This window comes from Phyllobates terribilis, unplaced genomic scaffold (genome assembly GCF_046119375.1).
Source record: "Phyllobates terribilis strain yellow unplaced genomic scaffold, ASM4611937v1 Scaffold_146__1_contigs__length_4606013, whole genome shotgun sequence".
Classification (NCBI taxonomy): Eukaryota; Metazoa; Chordata; class Amphibia; order Anura; family Dendrobatidae; genus Phyllobates; species Phyllobates terribilis.
Window position 1 is genome coordinate 400,001 of NW_027362906.1, and position 20,710 is coordinate 420,710.

The 20,710-nt window shown below is 46.8% G+C and overlaps 1 long non-coding RNA gene across 1 annotated transcript; it reads left to right on the top strand.

Annotated features, from left to right (window-relative positions):
• The first annotated feature begins 203 nt into the window (after positions 1-203).
• Positions 204-12,005, top strand: LOC141206906 (uncharacterized). Its single transcript, XR_012277422.1, has 4 exons — positions 204-288; positions 7,832-7,938; positions 11,421-11,605; positions 11,897-12,005. It is a non-coding gene; the product is annotated as an uncharacterized lncRNA (long non-coding RNA).
• The last annotated feature ends 8,705 nt before the right edge of the window (positions 12,006-20,710 follow it).

Consider the following 20,710-nt stretch of genomic DNA (forward strand, 5'->3'; position numbering starts at 1 on the left):
ACCCTAACTGCATTGTGACTGTGTATATACATATATAAGCTGCCCCTCCCCCACCATGTGAGCATTCTCAGCGCGTACTGACCAATGCTGTCCACCAGGTGGCAACAGCAGGAAATTACAGCGATGAGACAAGCACTGCATGACAGCCCCGCCCCAATCTGTCCTATATCAGACACGCCCCCTACCAACGCCCCGCCTCCGCTGCCATGACAACCGAATTATTTAATGGCAGAAAGAGAGACCTTATATGAGCAGAGAAGTAGCGGCCGGAGCGCGGGGTCCGCACAGGTGAGCGCCCCCTATAACACAGTGTATGTACTGCACGTCAGCTCTATGGCAGACTGTCACCTGTGCTGGATCCAGTACGTGTTACACTTATATCTGTACAGAGACACAGAGGACGCAGCGGGGCCCTGTCGCCAGATATATATATATATGTGTGTGTGTATATACAGTATATATGTGTATGTATATGCTGTATTACTGTATATATGTGTGTGTGTGGGGATATACAGTATATATATGTGTATGTATATGCTGTATTACTGTATATATGCGTGTATATATGTACTAGCTATTGAACCCGTTCTACGCCCGGGTGGCGAGCATTTTTATTGGTATATGGTCTCCCATCCTGGTATTTGTGCTGCCCCCATCCTATTGTGGTATGCATGGTCCCTCCACCCCCCAATCCTGGTATACATGGCACACCTCATTCCCCAATCATGGTATGTATGGTCCCCTCACCCCCCAACCCTGGTATGCATGACTCACCTCACCCCCCAATCATGGTATGTATGGTCCCCTCACCCCCCAATCCTAGTATGCATGGCACACCTCATTCCCCAATCCTGGTATGCATGGTCCCCTCACCTCCCAATCCTGGTATACATGGCACCCCTCACCCCCCAATCCTGGTATGCATGGCACCCCTCACCCCCAATCCTGGTATGCATGGCACCCCTCATTCCCCAATCCTGGTATGCATGGCACCCCTCATTCCCCAATCCTGGTATGCATGGCACCCCTCATTCCCCAATCCTGGTATACATGGCACCCATCACCCCCCAATCCTGGTATGCATGGTCCCCTCACCCCCCAATCCTGGTATACATGGCACCCCTCATTCTCCAATCCTGGTATGCATGGCACCCCTCACCCCCAATCCTGGTATACATGGCACCCCTCATCCCCCAATCCTGGTATACATGGTCCCCTCACCCCTCAATTCTGGTATACATGGCATCTCTCATTCCCCAATCCTGGTATACATGGCACCCCTCACCCCCTAATTCTGGTATGCATGGTCCCCTCACCCCCCAATCCTGGTATGTATGGTCCCCTCACCCCCCAATTCTGGTATACATGGCATCCCTCATTCCCCAATCCTGGTATGCATGGTCACCTCACCTCCCAATCCTGGTATACATGGCACCCCTCACCCCCCAATCCTGGTATGCATGGCACCCCTCACCCCCAATCCTGGTATACTTGGCACCCCTCATTCCCCAATCCTGGTATGCATGGCACCCCTCACCCCCAATCCTGGTATGCATGGCACCCCTCATTCCCCAATCCTGGTATGCATGGCACCCCTCATTCCCCAATCCTGGTATGCATGGCACCCCTCATCCCCAATCCTGGTATGCATGGTCCCCCCCCCAATTCTGGTATACATGGCACCCCTCAGCCCCAATCCTGGTATGCATGGTCCCCTCACCCCCCAATTCTGGTATACATGGTACCCCTCACCCCCAATCCTGGTATGCATGGTACCCCCTCATCCCTATTCTGGTATCTATGGTACCCCCTCACATCCCCAATCCTGGTATGCATGGTACCCCTCATCCCTATCCTGATATGCATGGCACCCCTCACCCCCAATCCTGTTATGCATGGCACCCCTCACCCCCAATCCTGTTATGCATGGTCCCCTCACCCCCAATCCTGTTATGCATGGTCCCCTTACCCCCCAATCCTGGTATGCATGGCACCCCTCACCCCCCAATCCTGGTATGGATAGTCCCCTCACCCGCCAATCCTGGTATGTATGGTCCTCTCGCCCCCCAATCCTGGTATGTATGGCACCCCTCACCCCCCAATCCTGGTATGTATGGCACCCCTCACCCCCCAATCCTGGTATGTATGGCACCCCTCATCCCTATCATGCTACACACACATACAAGAAAATAAACACTTATACTCACCTTTCTTCCCTGTGCTCCAGCGCTGTTTCCCGTTCTGCTGGAGGCCGGGGGAGGAGTGCGGCGCCGAAGTACGCGTGTGCTCATACCACGCTGTCCGGCTCCATTTTGCTGAAGACACATTGCAAATGTGTCTTCAGTAAAATGGCGCCGGATAGCGCTATGCGCATGTGCCGATTTCAATGCCTCCCTCTTCCCCCGGACTCTGGACCGAACAGAGGCGCCGCGGTAGCGCTCATCCCGGTCAGGTAAGTATGTAAGTATGGCGCCAGAGATCGCGGTATGTGTTCAGTGTATACGCATACCTCGATCTCCAGCACCATACACTCCTCTTACCTGTAACGGCTCCATGCGTTCTTCAGTCTGGAGCCAGACTGTGCAGGCGTGTCGCACTAGCGCAGACTATAAAGGCTTCAGACAGAGGGACGCTTGTAGCGTTATATTATAGATACTCTATATGTATGTATATATATATATATGTATACTGTATATGTGTATATGCATACTGTATGTATATATACAGTACAGACCAAAAGTTTGGACACAACCTCTTATTTAAAGATTTTTCTGTATTTTCATGATTATGAAAATTGTACTTTCACATTGAAGGCATCAAAAGTATGAATTAACACATGTGGAATTATATACTTAACAAAAAAGTGTGAAACAACTGAAAATATGTCTTATATTCTAGGTTCTTCAAAGTAGCCACCTTTTGCTTTGATGACTGCTTTGCACACTCTTGGCATTCTCTTGATGAGTTTCAAGAGGTAGTCACCGGAAATGGTCTTCCAACAATCTTGAAGGAGTTCCCAGAGATGCTTAGCACTTGTTGGCCCTTTTGCCTTCACTCTGCGGTCCAGCTCACTCCAAACCATCTCGATTGGGTTCAGGTCTGGTGACTGTGGAGGCCAGGTAGCACCCCATCAGTCTCCTTCTTGGTCAAATAGCCCTTACACATCCTGGAGGTGTGTTTGGGGTCATTGTCCTGTTGAAAAATAAATGATGGTCCAGCTAAGCGCAAACAGGATGGAATAGCATGCTTCTGCGAGATGCTGTGGTAGCCATGCTGGTTCAGTATGCCTTCAATTTTGAATAAATCCCCAACAGTGTCACCAGCAAAGCACCCCCACACTATCACACCTCCTCCTCCATGCTTCACGGTGGGAACCAGGCATGTTGAGTCCATCCGTTCACCTTTTCTGCGTCGCACAAAGACACGGTGGTTGGAACCAAAGATCTCAAATTTGGACTCATCAGACCAAAGCACAGATTTCCACTGGTCTAATGTTCATTCCTTGTGTTCTTTAGCCCAAACAAGTCTCTTCTGCTTGCTGCCTGTCCTTAGCAGTGGTTTCCTAGCAGCTATTAAACCATGAAGGCCTGCTGCACAAAGTCTCCTCTTAACAGTTGTTAAAGAGATGTGTCTGCTGCTAGAACTCTGTGTGGCATTGACCTGGTCTCTAATCTGAGCTGCTGTTAACCTGCGATTTCTGAGGCTGGTGACTCGGATAGACTTATCCTCAGAAGCAGAGGTGACTCTTGGTCTTCCTTTCCTGGGGCGGTCCTCATGTGAGCCAGTTTCTTTGTAGCGCTTGATGGTTTTTGCAACTGCATTTGGGGACACTTTCAAAGTTTTCCCAATTTTTCGCACTGACTGACCTTCATTTCTTAAAGTAATGATGGCCACTAGTTTTTCTTTACTTAGAATTTGTATTATGGCAAGAAAAAAACAGCTAACAGTCAATTCAGTAGGACTATCAGTTGTGAATCCACCAGACTTCTGCACAACACAACTGATGGTCCCAACCCCATTTATAAGGCAAGAAATCCCACTTATTAAACCTGACAGGGCACACCTGTGAAGTGAAAACCATTTCCGGTGACTACCTCTTGAAGCTCATCAAGAGAATGCCAAGAGTGTGCAAAGCAGTCATCAAAGCAAAAGGTGGCTACTTTGAAGAACCTAGAATATAAGACATATTTTCAGTTGTTTCACACTTTTTTGTTAAGTATATAATTATACATGTGTTAATTCATAGTTTTGATGCGTTCAGTGTGAATGTACAATTTTCAAAGACATGAAAATACAGAAAAATCTTCAAATGAGAAGGTGTGTCCAAACTTTTGGTCTGTACTGTATATGTATACTGTATATGGGTGTGTATATATGTATACTGTATATGGGTGTGTATATGTATACTGTATATGGGTGTGTATATATGTATACTGTATGTGTGTGTATATATATGTATACTGTATATGTGTGTGTATATCTATACTGTGTATATATGTATACTGTATATGGGTGTGTATATATGTATACTGTATATAGGTGTATATATATGTATACTGTAGATGTGTGTATATGTATACTGTATATGGGTGTATATATGTATGCTGTATGTGTGTGTATATATATATGTACAGTGGTGGCCAAAAGTATTGGCACCCCTGCAATTCTGTCAGATAATACTCAGTTTCTTCCTGAAAATGATTGCAATCACAAATTCTTTGGTATTATTACCTTCATTTAATTTGCTTGCAAGGAAAAACACAAAAGAGAATGAAGCAAAAATAAAATCATTGATCATTTCACACAAAACTCCAAAAATGGGCCGGACAAAAGTATTGGCACCCTCAGCCTAATACTTGGTTGCACAACCTTTAGCCAAAATAACTGCGAACAACCGCTTCCGGTAACCATCAATGAGTTTCTTACAATGCTCTGCTGGAATTGTAGACCATTCTTCTTTGGCAAACTTGTAGTGAGCTGGCCGTCTCTGGCTGTTCTGTGATAATTGATATAGAGCCTGTTACAGAAGTGATTACACAGGATGATGTTGCCACCTTGTGGCCAGAGGTTGCACCTGCGCAGGGTGTGATGACAGAGAAAAAGACTGAGCCTCCTGTGTCCCGCCCTAGAGAGTCACGTGACCAAAGTGGGAAGCAGGAAAAAGCGCGCGCAGAGTCTGCTGTGGTCTGTGAAAAGAGCCAGGACGGTGTGCAGGCCCTCGTGTGTGGCGCAGGAGAGACTCTCAACGTGATTTCTTCTATCTGACACCATATCCTCGGAGCCTTCCCCAGCTCCTGCACTGCTGAAGGATTCAGCTGTTACACTCCCTGCTACTGGAGTGTGGACTACATAAGGGGACCCACCAGAGCTTCTATCCGGATCAGAGAGACTGTAAGCGGGACCTCTGGCGAGAGGCCGAAGTATCCCTTCCTTTGTTTCCGCGAATTCTGCTGTTCCTGTTTTTTCTCCGGCTGGGACGCCTTCCTGCAAAGACAGACAGGCCTGCGACGGGGGACACATCCTTCTGGAGTAAAGGACTGGTAACGTGTGAGTAGGGACAGTGAGGGTCAGCTTATCAGTACACGTTATTACTGTGCATATTTACGGTTGTCATTTATTGTTTTTTTTTCTTTGCTGTGTTAAAAATGTATGCGAGTAAAGATACGGTTGTCAAGATAGAGTCTGTGTGTGGGGATCTTGCTGGGCCAGATCATAGATACCAATGCGCGGCCTTGCCCGCGGTCACTTCAAACTGCTCCAGGTCCCTGATATTTGAAGGGAGCCTTCTCCAAACTGCCATTTTGCGATCTCTCCACAGGTGTTCTATGGGATTCAGGTCTGGACTCATTGCTGGTCACCTTAGAAGTCTCCAGTGCTTTCTCTAAAACCATTTTATAGTGCTTTTGGAAGTGTGTTTTGGGTCATTGTCCTGCTGGAAGACCCATGACCTCTGAGGGAAACCCAGCTTTCTCACACTGGGCCCTACATTATGCTGCAAAATTTGTTGGTAGTCTTCAGACTTCATAATGCCATGCACACGGTCAAGCAGTCCAGTGCCAGAGGCAGCAAAGCAACCCCAAAACATCAGGGAACCTCCGCCATGTTTGACTGTAGGGACCGTGTTCTTTTCTTTGAATGCCTCTTTTTTTTTCCTGTACACTCTATGTTGATGCTTTTTCCCAAAAAGCTCTACTTTTGTCTCATCTGACCAGAGAACATTCTTCCAAAACGTTTTAGGCTTTCTCAGGTAAGTTTTGGCAAACTCCAGCCTGGCTTTTTTATGTCTCGGGGTAAGAAGTGGGGTCTTCCTGGGTATCCTACCATACAGTCCCTTTTCATTCAGATGCCAACGGATAGTATGGGTTGACACTGCTGTACCCTCGGACTGCAAGGCAGCTTGAACTTGTTTGGATGTTAGTCGAGGTTCTTTATCCACCGTCCGCACAATCTTGCGTTGAAATCTCTCGTCAATTTTTTTTTCCGTCCACATCTAGGGAGGTTAGCCACAGTGCCATGGGCTTTACACTTCTTGATGACACTGCGCACGGAAGACACAGGAACATTCAGGTCTTTGGAGATGGACTTGTAGCCTTGAGATTGCTCATGCTTCCTCACAATTTGGTTTCTCAAGTCCTCAGACAGTTCTTTGGTCTTCTTTCTTTTCTCCATGCTCAATGTGGTATACACAAGGACACAGGACAGAGGTTGAGTCAACTTTAATCCATGTTAACTGGCTGCAAGTGTGATTTAGCTATTGCCAACACCTGTTAGGTGCCACAGGTAAGTTACATGTGCTGTTAATTACACGAATTAGAGAAGCATCACATGATTTTTCAAAGGGTGCCAATACTTTTGTCCACCCCCTTTTTTAGGTTTGGTGTGGAATTATATCCAATCTGGCTTTAGGACAATTCTTTTTGTGTTTTTTTCATTGAAGACAAATTAAATGAAGAGAATAATACCAAAGAATTTATGATTGCAATCATTTTCAGGAAGAAATTGAGCATTATCTGACAGAATTGCAGGGGTGCCAATACTTTTGGCCAGCACTGTATACTGTATATGGGCGTGTGTATATATATATGTATACTGGTATGTGTGTGTATATGTGTGTATATATGTGTATATATGTATACTGTATATGTGTGTATAGATGTATACTGTATATGTGTGTATATATGTATACTGTATATGGGTGTGTATATATATATATATACAGTATATGGGTGTGTATATATATATATATACTGTATACTGGGTGTGTATATATGTATACTGTATAAGTGTGTATATATATGTATACTGTATATGGGTGTATATATATGTATACTGGTATATGTGTGTATATATGTATACTGTATATGGGTGTATATATGTATACTGTATATGTGTGTATATATGTATACTGTATATGTGTGTATATATATGTATACTGTATATGGGTGTGTATATGTATACTGTATATGTGTGTATATATATGTATACTGTATATGTGTGTATATATATGTATACTGTATATGGGTGTGTTTATGTATACTGTATATGTGTGTATATATGTATACTGTATATGGGTGTGTTTATGTATACTGTATATGGGTGTGTATATATGTATACTGTATATGTGTGTATATGTATACTGTATATGGGTGGATATATACAGTACAGACCAAAAGTTTGGACACACCTTCTCATTTAAAGCTTTTTCTGTATTTTCATGACTATGAAAATTGTACATTCACACTGAAGGCATCAAAACTATGAATTAACCCATGTGGAATTATATACTTAACAAAAAAGTGTGAAACAGCTGAAAATATGTCTTATATTCTAGGTTCTTCAGAGTAGCCACCTTTTGCTTTGATGACTGCTTTGCACACTCTTGGCATTCTCTTGATGAGCTTCAAGAGGTAGTCACCGGAAATGGTCTTCACTTCACAGGTGTGCCCTGTCAGGTTTAATATGATAAAGTGCTTTATTCTTTGTCAGGTCCAGGGGTCCTGTAGAATGTGAATCCCTGAGGAACAGCGGATCCTTGGCTTGTGCCAAGACAGAAGAAAAGTTGCTGAACACTTGGTACCCCAACGTGATCAATCTATTTGCCAATCAAGATGCCCTGCAGTTGATTAATGCGGACAAATTGGATTCCTTTTATAACTGCGTCTCGACTAGCGGGGTGCCTCAAGGGTCTGTCTTGGGCCCTATATTATTTAATATACTTATTAATGATCTAGTGGAAGGGTTGCATAGTAAAATAGCAATATTTGCAGATGATACTAAACTTTGTAACGTAGTTAATACAGATGAGGATAGGGCACAGCTACAGGAGGATTTAGATAAATTGGGGAGTTGGGCCAAAAAATGGCAAATGGGGTTCAATGCCGATAAATGTAAGGTCATGCACATGGGAAAGAAAAACAGCAGTCACCCATACATATTAAATGGGAAACCGTTGGGGAAATCTGACATGGAGAAGGACCTGGGCGTCTTGGTTAACAGCAAATTAAATTGGAGTGCCCAGTGTCAGGCAGCAGCTGCGAAGGCAAATAGAGTCATGGCATGCATCAGAAGAGGAATAGGGGCATATGATGAGAACATTGTTCTTCCTCTGTATAAAGCGCTGGTAAGGCCGCACTTAGAATATTGTGCACAGTTCTGGGCTCCGGTACTCAGGAAAGACATATTGGAGCTAGAGAGGGTACAAAGGAGGGCGACTAAGGTAATAAAGGGAATGGAGGGACTAGAATACCCAGAGAGGTTGTCCAAATTAGGCCTATTTACGTTGGAAAAGAGAAGGCTTAGGGGAGACCTCATAAACATGTATAAATACATCAGGGGGCTGTACAGAGATCTCTCCCATGACCTGTTTATACCAAGGATGGTGACAAAGACGAGGGGGGACACTATGCGTCTGGAGGAAAGGAGGTTCCTGCACCAGCATAGAAGGGGATTCTTTACGGTCAGAGCTGTGAGACTCTGGAATTCTCTGGGAGAGGAAGTGGTGATGTCCAACTCACTTAATGAGTTCAAGAGAGGACTGGACGCCTTTCTTGAGAACAATAAAATTACATCTTATGCTTAGTGATAGTTAATTAATCCAGGGATTTAATCTGACTGCCAGATTGGAGTCGGGAAGTGAATTTTTCCTCAATGATGTAAATTGGCCTATACCGCATGGTTTTTTTTTGCCTTCCCCTGGATCAACGCTGCGGAATAGCTGCAGTGCACAAGAAATAGGCTGAACTGGATGGACGCTTGTCTTTTTTCGGCCTTTTAAACTATGTAACTATGTAACACTTATGTCCAAGCAGGTAAAGGCGGCTGCAAGATCCGTGATATATAAGGATTCATGTTCATTATTGTATCTCTGGATCAGACATAGACTCAGAGTGATACAACTAAATAGACCCTATAGGGGTAAAGTTGGCATATCCGGGGGGAAATATATCCCAGATTTGCCAAACTGAGCCAACTCATGAAACACATGGGTACATAGGAGAAGAAAGAGTTAATTGGCGTAAAAAATATAAATTTTTATTCCATCAAGTTAAAAAACGTACATAGTAAAAAGAGAAATGACATAATACGGATAGTATAAAGACACTAATTAGATTACCAATGTAGCAAGATATGTTACAAAGTATACATATATGGTCACGCATATGGTCACAGTGGGACATGAGCAATATAGATAATATAGCATAAGGTTAGTATATCAAGACAATCCAATGAGTGTAATAATATATCAAAAAGTAATCCAGAAGTATTCCATAGTCATTGGATTTACACTTGCCATATGCATCAGGTATCCATCTAAATAATGCTCCTGCCCACAAATAATCAGATACATGTCACATAAAACATTTTTTAAGGTAGTCTCTTACCACAAAGAGTGCCAAAAAGGAGGGTAAAGTGCATAAAGGAGCGCACAGTGGCAGAGTGGTATTCCCATCTCATATATGTATGGCACTTCCACAGTCTGAGGACGCACATTCGGCTGAAGTATATTGCTGCGCAGGAACATGCCGGGTCCCTGAGCTGCAATGCATGCCGCCAGCCAATCAAAGGCCAGTAGCTGATGTCGGCGTGCCAGTCACGAGCGACGCATGGAAGTGACGTCATGCGCTGCCCTTGCCGGCACACTGAAATCAGCTACAGAAGAAGACGCCGCATGTCGTGGGAGCGCAGGAAGGTAAGAAGAATCATTTATTTTTGTTTATTTAATGTATTACAAAAGAACAACAGAACATTATACCAGGAAAGGGCCAAGGATGGGGAGCATTAGACAAGGAAGGGGCTCAGGGTGGGGAGAATTAGACAAGGAAGGGGCCCAGGATGGGGAGCATTATATAAAGAAGGGGCCCAGGATGGGGAACATTATACAAGGAAAGGGCCCAGGATAGGGAGCATTATACCAGAATGGGGGTCATTATACCATGACATGGGCCAGGATGAAGGACATTACACCAGGAAGGGCACAAGGATGGAGGTCATTATACCAGAATGGGGCCTAGGATGGGGGACAGGATACCAGGATGGAGGACATTGTTATAGGATGGGGGACATTGTACCAGGATTGGGGACATTGTTACAGGAAGGGGCCAGGATGGGGGACATTATTACAGTAAGAGGCCCAGGACCAAGGACATTATACCAGGAAGGAGCCCAGGATTGGGACGTTATTGCTGAAAGGGGCTCAGGATGGGGGGTATTATACACAGAAGGTGGATATTATAACAGGAAGAGGCCCAGGATCGGGGATATTATAACAGGAAGGGGCGCAGGATGGGGAACATTATACCAGGAAGGGGCCTAGAATGAGAGACATTATTATAGGATGGGGCTACAATGGGAAACATCCAAGGCAGGGACGAACACGCGCATCATTATCGGATCTAGAATGCTACAAGGGCCCATACATCTGACCAACATGCTGGTGGGGGCCCAGGTCCAAATTTTGCACATCTGCAGGAACATGGCATATGGCTTAACAGTATGTCATATGTTGGGAAGGGGTTAAGCTACAGCACATTACATAGCCTCTTGCAGCTATATCAATGGAAAAATTAAAAAATGTATGGCTTTTTGAAGAAGGGAAGGAAAAAATGCAAAACAAAAAATTATCCGGTCCTGAAGGGATTAAGGAGTTCCCACCCACAGTAAATGTTGTCACTCAGCTTAAAATCTTCACTTGCTTATTAGCAGAAGCTAAGGTTTCATTAGGATCTCCGAGGCTAAAGTTACATGCGGCTCCAGCTTACATGTAAAGGGGATGGTATCAAGGAGTCTCGCCAAACTTTCCCTACAAATGTCCAACAATTCAGAATTCATATCCATTGATAATTTATCTTCTAAAATGATAGCATTTTTTTTCTATCCTTTTCATTTTATGTGTAATTAACTTTTTGCTCTCCTCCTTTAAGCAATGGGAGGAACGACTGATAAGGATCCAGGAAACCATTGATGAATGGCTGAAGGTGCCGACCCAGTGGCTTTAATCTTCTCTTCTGAGGACATCATGCAGCAAATGCCTGAAGAAGGACGCTTATTCCAGACTGTGGACAGAAACTGGAGAGAGATCATGAAACATTGCGTTAAAGACCCGAAGGTAAATGGATGCTTCATGGTGGACTGATACAAGAAAGCACGGTCATCTTGCATCCAGGATTGATGTTTTCCAAGAGTCCGTGTCCTGATGCTTCCATCACAAGGATCCCGGGTTATGGGGCTCCGCACTGCCTGGACTCCAGCCTCCCGCATCTTCTATTTTCTATCCAAATAGGTTCTAATTTTTCTTTTAATATAAACTATTGGCACAATAGTCAATGAATGTGACCTTTTTTCAGTCTCTATAACTATATAATGGAATCTTACTTATGGGCTATCTACTTTGTTTTAGGTTTTAAGCGCCACTTCTCTGACCGGACTTCTGGAGAAACTTCAGGACAGCAATGTGCTTCTGGATAAAATCATGAAAGGGCTGGAGAAGAAGAGGCTTTTTTCCCACGGTATAGTCCTTTCACTTGTTGCAATGATTGTATATATTCCTTAAATATTTTTTTTTCTTATTTAAACGCATTGAAATCATTTTTGTAATTGGATTTCATTAATAATTTTGCACTGTTTGCCTTCTATTGGCTCTGTGTTGCGCTGGCTATTGGACTTATTTTTAATCTGTCTTTTTTCAGCTCCTCTTAGCCGATTTATGACCACAGATCACATCAAAGCTGAATGTGCAGGAAACAAAAAGCCTAACGGTGCAACATTTTTAATGAAACTGAATTGTCGCAAATACTCGCAATTAAATGGGTATTCCCATCTCCAAGATCCTATCCCAATATGTAGTAGGCGTAGTAATAATAATAATATTAGCAAATACCTCCAATTAGAAGTGTAGTATAGTTCTTCTGATTCACTATGTCGCTTTCCCCATGTGCAAGGCATTGCAGTAGCTTCGGTATCCATGGTTACGACCACTCATATAGTGACAGTTATTTGCTAGTGGTCGTAACCTAAGCTACTGCAATGCCCTGCACATGGGGTAAGCGACAAAACAAATCAGAAGAACTATACTAAACTTCTAATTGGAGGTATTTGCTAATATTATTATTATTACGCATACTACATATTGGGGTAGAATCCTGGAGATGGGAATACACATTTCAGTTAAATAAAAAAAAGTTCCCAAAGCTGGATAGCCCCTTTAAGCTAACCATACGCATGACATATGAGATACCCGTGGTCTGAATGGTTATTTGGCTATTTCTCCTGACTCCCACCTATTCTGCTGATTTAATGGGGAGAGAGGAGAAAGTCGGTACTGGACACCTCTGGCAGCGGGTTATCTCCCCTGAGAACCAAAAGACCGGGTATTGAAATCCCATCTGCCCTATCCTTCTGGCCCTGACATCCTCTATCGGGGGAGAGTCAGGAGACCCCCATACACATCAGTGGGTAGGCCGGTCCTGCTGCAATCGTCAGGTTTAAACTATTTTAATCCAATGTGTATGGGGACTGAATCTTTACTTTAAAGCTTTGCTTTTCTATTTTCTCACATAGACACTAATACAAATGGCGCCTGACCCAATACTTTAATGACATCTTTATCATATTGTGCATTTTCGCTTTAGCTTTTTCTTCCTGTCCAACGATGAAATGCTAGAAATTCTCTCTGAGACTAAAGACCCTCTGCGGGTCCAACCACATCTAAAGAAGGGCTTTGAAGGCATAGCAAAGCTGGAGCTCCTTCCTAACCTGGACATCAAAGCCATGTACAGCACCGAGGGGGAACGCGTAGAGCTCATCCAGACCATCTCCACCTCCGAGGCTCGGGGGGCCGTGGAGAAGTGGCTCATCCAAGGGGAAGATGTCATGTTAAGGAGCGTGCATGATGTTATTGCTCGGTTACGAATGGTACGGATCTACCTACAGACCAAAAGCATTAATTGGAACTAATCTAGTCTATATATATAATTGTCTTATCCCGTCTGTCTGTCTGTCTGTGTGTCTGTCTGTCCAGGAAATCCCGCGTCGCTCATTGGTCCGGCAGCGGCCAATCAGCGCCGGGGGATTTCTAAAAAAAGATGGCGGCCGTTAGCGGCTCATCTGCGGGACGGAGCTGAGCGGCGATGCAGCCGGGAGATGACCGGCGCAAGGCGCTCATCTCCCGGCCGGCAACAGCAGAAGGAACCCGACCGACGGACCCATCTGCGGGATGGAGATGCAGCCGGTAGCAGCGGAAGGACCGCCGGCGTCGCTGACCTCCATGCGGAAGGGAGGACCGGGGAGCGGCGCTGCGGGTCGGGATACTTCTGCTGTGAGCGCCCGCTATGTCCCGGGTTCTCGCAGCGGAAGTAGCCGCACAGGCAGCGCCGCTCCCCGGTCCTCACCAAGACGATTCGATGATTGATCGCGGTCTTCGGACCCGACCAATCACTGATCTTAGCGCAAAACTTAAACACCGCTGTGCTGATTGGTCGCCGACGCTGCCCGCGACCAATCACCGATCTTGGCTCCACATTTAAACACCGCTGTGGTGATTGGTCGCGGCCGATATTTAAATTTGGCGCCAAAATCGGTGATTGGTCGCGGCCGATATTTCAATTTGGCGCCCAAATCGGTGATTGGTCGCGGTCAGCGTCCGCGACCAATCAGCACAATAGTGTTTAACTTTGGCGCCAAGATCAGTCATTGGTCGCGGGCCAAGACAGCGACCAATCACCGATTTGTGCGGCACTTTTAAATAGCATCCGTGACCAATTGGATGTCAGCGCCACTCCTCGGTCCTCCCTTCACACCCTAGCCGCATGGATGTCAGCGCCGCTCCCCGGTCCTCCCTTCACACCCTAACCGCATGGATGTCAGCGGCGCTGCCTGTGCGGATACTTCCGCTCCGAAAACCCGGGACATGAGCGGGCGCTCGCAGCAGAAGTATCTGGACTCGCAGCGCCGCTCCCCGGTCCTCCCTTCACACCCTAGCCGCTGATGTCCCCACAGTATCCGCATGGTCTTACAAAGGTCCGGACATTTGTGTTAAAAATCGCTGATTGGTCGCGGGCGCTGCCCGCGACCAATCACCGATTTGGGCGCCAAATTTAAATATCAGCCGCGACCAATCAGCACAGCGGTGTTTAAATGTGGAGCCAAGATCGGTGATTGGTCGCGGCCGATATTTAAATTTGGCGCCCAAATCGGTCATTGGTCGCGGGCAGCGCCAGCGACCAATCAGCGATTTTTAACACAAATGTCCGGACCTTTGTAACACCATGCGGATACTGTGGGGACATCAGCGGCTAGGGTGTGAAGGGAGGACCGGGGAGCGGCGCTGCGGGTCGGGATACTTCTGCTCCGAGCGCCCGCTCATGTCCCGGGTTCTCGGAGCGGAAGTATCCGCACAGGCAGCGCCGCTGACATCCATGCGGCTAGGGTGTGAAGGGAGGAACGGGGAGCGGCGCTGACATCCAATTGGTCGCGGACGCTATTTAAAAGTGCCGCACAAATCGGTGATTGGTCGCGGTCTTGGCCCACAACCAATCACGGATCTTGCCGCAAAAGTTAAACACTACGGTGCTGATTGGTCGCGGCCGCTGACAGCGACCAATCACCGATTTGGGCGCCACATTCAAATATCGGCCGCGACCAATCACCGATCTTGGCTCCACATTTAAACACCGCTGTGCGGATTGGTCGCGGACGCTATTTAAATGTGGCACCAAAATCGGTGATTGGTCGCGCCCAGCGTCGGCGACCAATCAGCACAGCGGTGTTTAAATGTGGAGCCAAGATCGGTGATTGGTCGCGGCCGATATTTGAATGTGGCGCCCAAATCGGTGATTGGTCGCTGTCAGCGTCCGCGACCAATTAGCACCGTAGTGTTTAACTTTGGCCGCAAGATCAGTGATTGGTTGCGGGCCAAGTCGGCGACCAATCACCGATTTGTGCGGCACATTTAAATAGCGGCCGCGACCAATTGGATGTCAGCGCCGCTCCCCGGTGCTCCCTTCACGCCCTAGCCGCATGGATGTCAGCGCCGCTGCCTGTGCGGATACTTCCGCTCCGAGAACCCGGGACATGAGCGGGCGCTCGCAGCAGAAGTATCCCGACCCGCAGCGCCGCTCCCCGGTCCTCCCTTCACACCCTAGCCGCTGATGTCCCCACAGTATCCGCATGGTGTTACAAAGGTCCGGACATTTGTGTTAAAAATCGCTGATTGGTCGCTGACGCTGCCGCCGACCAATCACCGATTTAGGCGCCAAATTTAAATATCGGCCGCGACCAATCACCGATCTTGGCTCAACATTTAAACACCGCTGTACTGATTGGTCGCGGACGCTATTTAAATGTGCCTCCAAAATTGGTGATTGGTCGCGCACAGCGTCGGCGACCAATCAGCACAGCGGTGTTTGAATTTGCCGCCAAGATCGGTGATTGGTCGCGGCCAGCGCCAGCGACCAATCAGCGATTTTTAACACAGATGTCCTGACCTTTGTAACACCATGCGGATACTGTGGGGACATCAGTGGCTAGGGTGTGAAGGGAGGACCGGGGAGCGGCGCTGCGAGTCCGGATACTTCTGCTGCGAGCGCCCGCTCATGTCCCGGGTTCTTGCAGCGGAACTATCCGCACAGGCAGCGGCGCTGACATCCATGCGGCTAGGGTGTGAAGGGAGGACCGGGGAGCGGCGCTGACATCCAATTGGTCGCGGCCGCTATTTAAATTTAAATGTGGCGCCAAAATCGGTGATTGGTTGCGCCCAGCGTCGGCGACCAATCAGCACAGCGGTGTTTAAATGTGGAGCCAAGATCGGTGATTGGTCGCGGCCGATATTTAAAATTGGCGCCCAAATCGGTGATTGGTCGCGGGCAGCGCCAGCGACCAATCAGCGATTTTGAACACAAATGTCCGGACCTTTGTAACACCCTGCGGATACTGTGGGGACATCAGCGGCTAGGGTGTGAAGGGAGGACCGGGGAGCGGCGCTGCGGGTCAGGATACTTCTGCTCCGAGCGCCCGCTCATGTCCCGGGTTCTCGCAGCGGAAGTAGCCGCACAGGCAGGGGCGCTCCCCTGTCCTCTCTAATACGATTCCGCTCCCCGCTCCTCACCAATACGATTCGCTGATTGGTCGCGCTCTCCACACCCGACCAATCAGTGATCTTGGCGCTAAAGTTAAACACCGCTCTGCTGATTGGTCGCGTCCGCTGCCCGCAACCAATCACCGATTTGGGCGCCACATTTAAATAGCGGCCGCGACCATTCACCGATCTTGCCGCCACATTTAAACACTGCTGTGCTGATTGGACGCGGACGCCGGACGCGTCCAATCAACGAGATTGGCGCCAAATTTAAGCAACGCTCTGCTGATTGATCGCGGTCGCTGGCCGAGATCAATCAGCAGTATTGGCGCAAAATTTAAACAACGCTCTGCTGATTGGTCGCGGTTATCGGCCATGACCAGTCAGCAGTATTGGCGCCAAATTTAAACCTCACTCTGCTGATTGGTCGCAACCACCGGCCGCGACCAATCTGCGTTTTTGGTGCCAAATTTAAACAACGCTCTGCTGATTGGTCACGGTCGCCGGCCGAGACCAATCAGCAGCATTGGGGCCAAATGTAAACCCCGCTGTGCTGATTGGTCGCGGTCGCCGGCAAAGACTCATCAGCGATTTTGGTGCCAAATTTAAACACCGCACTGCTGATTAGTCGCGGCCGCCAGCCGCGACCAATCAGCGAGATTGGCGCCAAATTTAAACGCCGCTCTGCTGATTGGTCGCGGCCGCCATCCGCGACCAATCAGCGAGATTGGCGCCAAATTTAAACAACGCTCTGCTGATTGTTCGCTGTCGCCGGCCTCGACCAATCAGCGATTTTGGCGCCAAATTTAAAGAATGCTCTGCTGTTTGGTCGCGGCCGGCGACCAATCTGTGATTTTGGCGCCGAATTTAAACCCCGCTCTGCATCGCTCTGCTGATTGGTCGCGGTCGGCGGCCATGACCAGTCAGCAGTATTGGCGCCAAATTTAAACACCGTTCGGCTGATTGGTCGCGACTAATCAGCGATTTTGGTGCCAAATTTAAACACGCTCTCCAGTCCTCACTAACACGGTTCGCTGATTGGTCGCGGCCGCCGCCCGCGACCAATCATCGATATAGCCGCCAAATTTAAACACCGCTTTGCTGATTGGTCGCGGTTGCCGAACGCGACCAATCAGCGATTTTGGCGCCAAATTTAAACACAGCTCTGCTGATTGCACCCGGTCGGCCGCATACCTATTCTAGAATACCCGATGCATTAGAATCGGGCCACCATCTAGTTCTTTTATATTTGTATAAGATTATTTGGCGGCAGTGAATGATTTGTGGATGATGTATCTCTTGCAATAGAGCCAGGTAGCAGATCTTCTACCTGCAATCGGTAGAAATGAATTTGCTAGATAATACTAGTAAGGTTGTCCCTCTCTTAAATGCTTCTGTCAACGTAATTTAACTTTGTTTTTTAAAAGGCATACCCTGCGACTGCAAGAAAAGACTGGGTGAGGGAATGGCCGGGACAGGTCGTGCTCTGTGTGTCTCATGTTCTGGACAAGTGAAGTGCATGAAGCTATCGGCAGTGGCCCGGAGGTACGGCATAAGCTCCTTTACTGATCAAGGTTGCTTCACTATAAACAGTCATGGCCGGAAGTGTTGGCACCCTTGAAGTTGTTCCAGAAAATGAAGTATTTTTCCATAAAAAATTGCATGTGTATTTTCTGTTATACACATGTTTATTTCCTTTGTATGTATTGGAACAACACAAAAAAAGGCAAATTGGATATAATTTCACACAAAACCCCATAAATGGGTCGGACAAAATTGTTGGCATCTTTCCAAAATTGTGGGTAAACAATTTTGTTTCAAGCATGTGATGCTCGTTCAAAGTCACCTGTGGCAAGTAAAAGGTGCGGGCAATATGAAAATCACACCTGAAACCTGATACAAAGGGGAAAAGTTGACTCAGTCTTTGCGTTGTTACGTGCCACACTAAGCAGGGAGAACAGAAAGAGGAGAAGAGAACTGTCTGAGGACTTGAGAACCAAAATTGTTGACTAATATCTTCTTTTTGTGTTGTTCCAATATACACAAATGAAATAAACATGTGAACAACAAAACGTGTAATTGTAATAATTTTCTGGGAGAAATACATATATATACATTCATAGACAGACTTCATGAGTTCTCCTGCTAATAGACTGTCATACCCAGAGACGCAGCTTATAGGAGTTTCCAGGGGGGGATATACCATTGGTGCAACAGAGGTAAGGGGACCCACATTCACATCCAAAGATGCAAGCAGCTTATTTCACAGTACGTTATTAGACTGCAAAGAGCCCATGTAGTGTTCTTGCCCAGGGGTCTTCTCCTGGGGGTTGCAGTTGTACAGCGGCTCAATATCTTGAAGGTACCCAAAAGGCTCCATAGTATTGTTGGGATTTTGCATTGATTCATGCATCTTGTCTAGAGATGCGCAACTAAATTTGCAGGACCTTGGTCTAAGAGAGCAGGTTAGTAGTCTGTGGCTGTTGGATGGGAGCCTTGCTAACCGCCTCTTACATGCCGGCATCCCTGGCTCCTCTTTTGATTAGCCGGCCAGGCGTGATGTCATTTGTGCCTCACACCACAACTATGACATCGACATCAAAAGAGGAGCCGGAGATGCCGGTTCACGGGGCTCCGGTCCTGCGGCCGTGGAATACTGACCGGACTGTTGGACCAGAGTCCTGCAAATCCATTCACTCATCTCTACTCTCGTCATATCTACCAATAAGGGAAGACATTGTATGGGATTTCCCATAATACCAGCATAAAATGAATCCATCTGCATTGAGTTTTCCATGCTGTTTGTAGCAGGGTTTTATAGAGGTACATCTGGGTATTTGGAGCAATTTGCGAGGAGGCAAATTGTCCCAGCAGACTCGCAGCACATTGGGGGCTCTCGTCACCATAGAGGGGCACGCTCGTGACGTGGTCAGGGAAATGATCGAAACAGGTTTGTGCAAACATCATGGCTGGCAGCAAACTTTCCAATACCATGTTCTATTTATTATACACTACATGGAGAAAGGTATTGTGCCCCCTCCACATTACACCTACAGGGGCTTTTATGGCCTCCTATTCTAATCCATATCCAGGATGTTAATATGGAGTCCGTCCCTCTACAGATATCACAGCTCAATATGCCGAGCACCTTCATACATTTCACCATATTCCTATGTTCTTTCCATATCTATGTTATGTTCCCCCCTCTTTTCTTTGAGTTTTCATAGGACACAATTGATCTTGTCACAGTAAAGCAATCTTGGGGTGTACTTACAATGACGTCTATGGGGCAGTAGTCATTTCTGCATATTGAGATGGTGGTCCCTATATAGGAATGTTTTGGCATCTGTATGTGTCGGCATCCCCTGTATATGACTCATTGCCACAATTGATCTTCTTTATAGTCAGTGGTTTGGATGGCCTAGGTGCGGTTTGTAATATTTTCTATCAATGGTGTGTGTGCCCTCCTCTGTGCAGTGTCGTTCTATAACCATGGATGGACTAATAAAGGGGTTTTATGTCAATTCCTTTAATGACCTTTTGTTCGGTTTCTTTGTAGGTATTATGTCATTCTCCGAGTGGTCAGCCATTCTAAGCCTGAGCAGACATATGGCAATGTAATTGATGTGTGCCTGACATTGTTCTTCCCTATGTGGCGGTGACATATTTATGCTGCCATTCTCCAGTATTTGTTCTAATTAATCATCCTAAAGGTGTTTAGTGGGGTTGAGGTTGAGAACGTGTGGGAAACAGTTCTGCTCTTCTATTCCCTTAGGGTTGGAAGCTACAATTGTTTAAAATGTGTAACATACCTGGCGGCGTCCTTGCATGGTGGTCCATCTCCCACTGTGCAAGAGCGCGCACTTGATCTCCTGTCCAGAATGTCTCTCTGGCTTCCCTCCATGCTGTCTGTTTGTGTCTGTTTCTGCTGCTTAAGGGCGGCGCCCGATCACTTCCTGCTTTTTGTACCTGCTGTGGGTCACACCTCTTGTGCGTCCTCAGCCTATTGCTGTCTGTCACCTGGTATATAGCTCAGCTGCGCCCATCTATCCCTGCCTGAGCATAGTGTTTCTTTCAGTGTGTGCTTGCACTCTGAAGGTGCCAGGTCCCGTTCTGTGTTCTCTTGTCTGCCTATCCTGG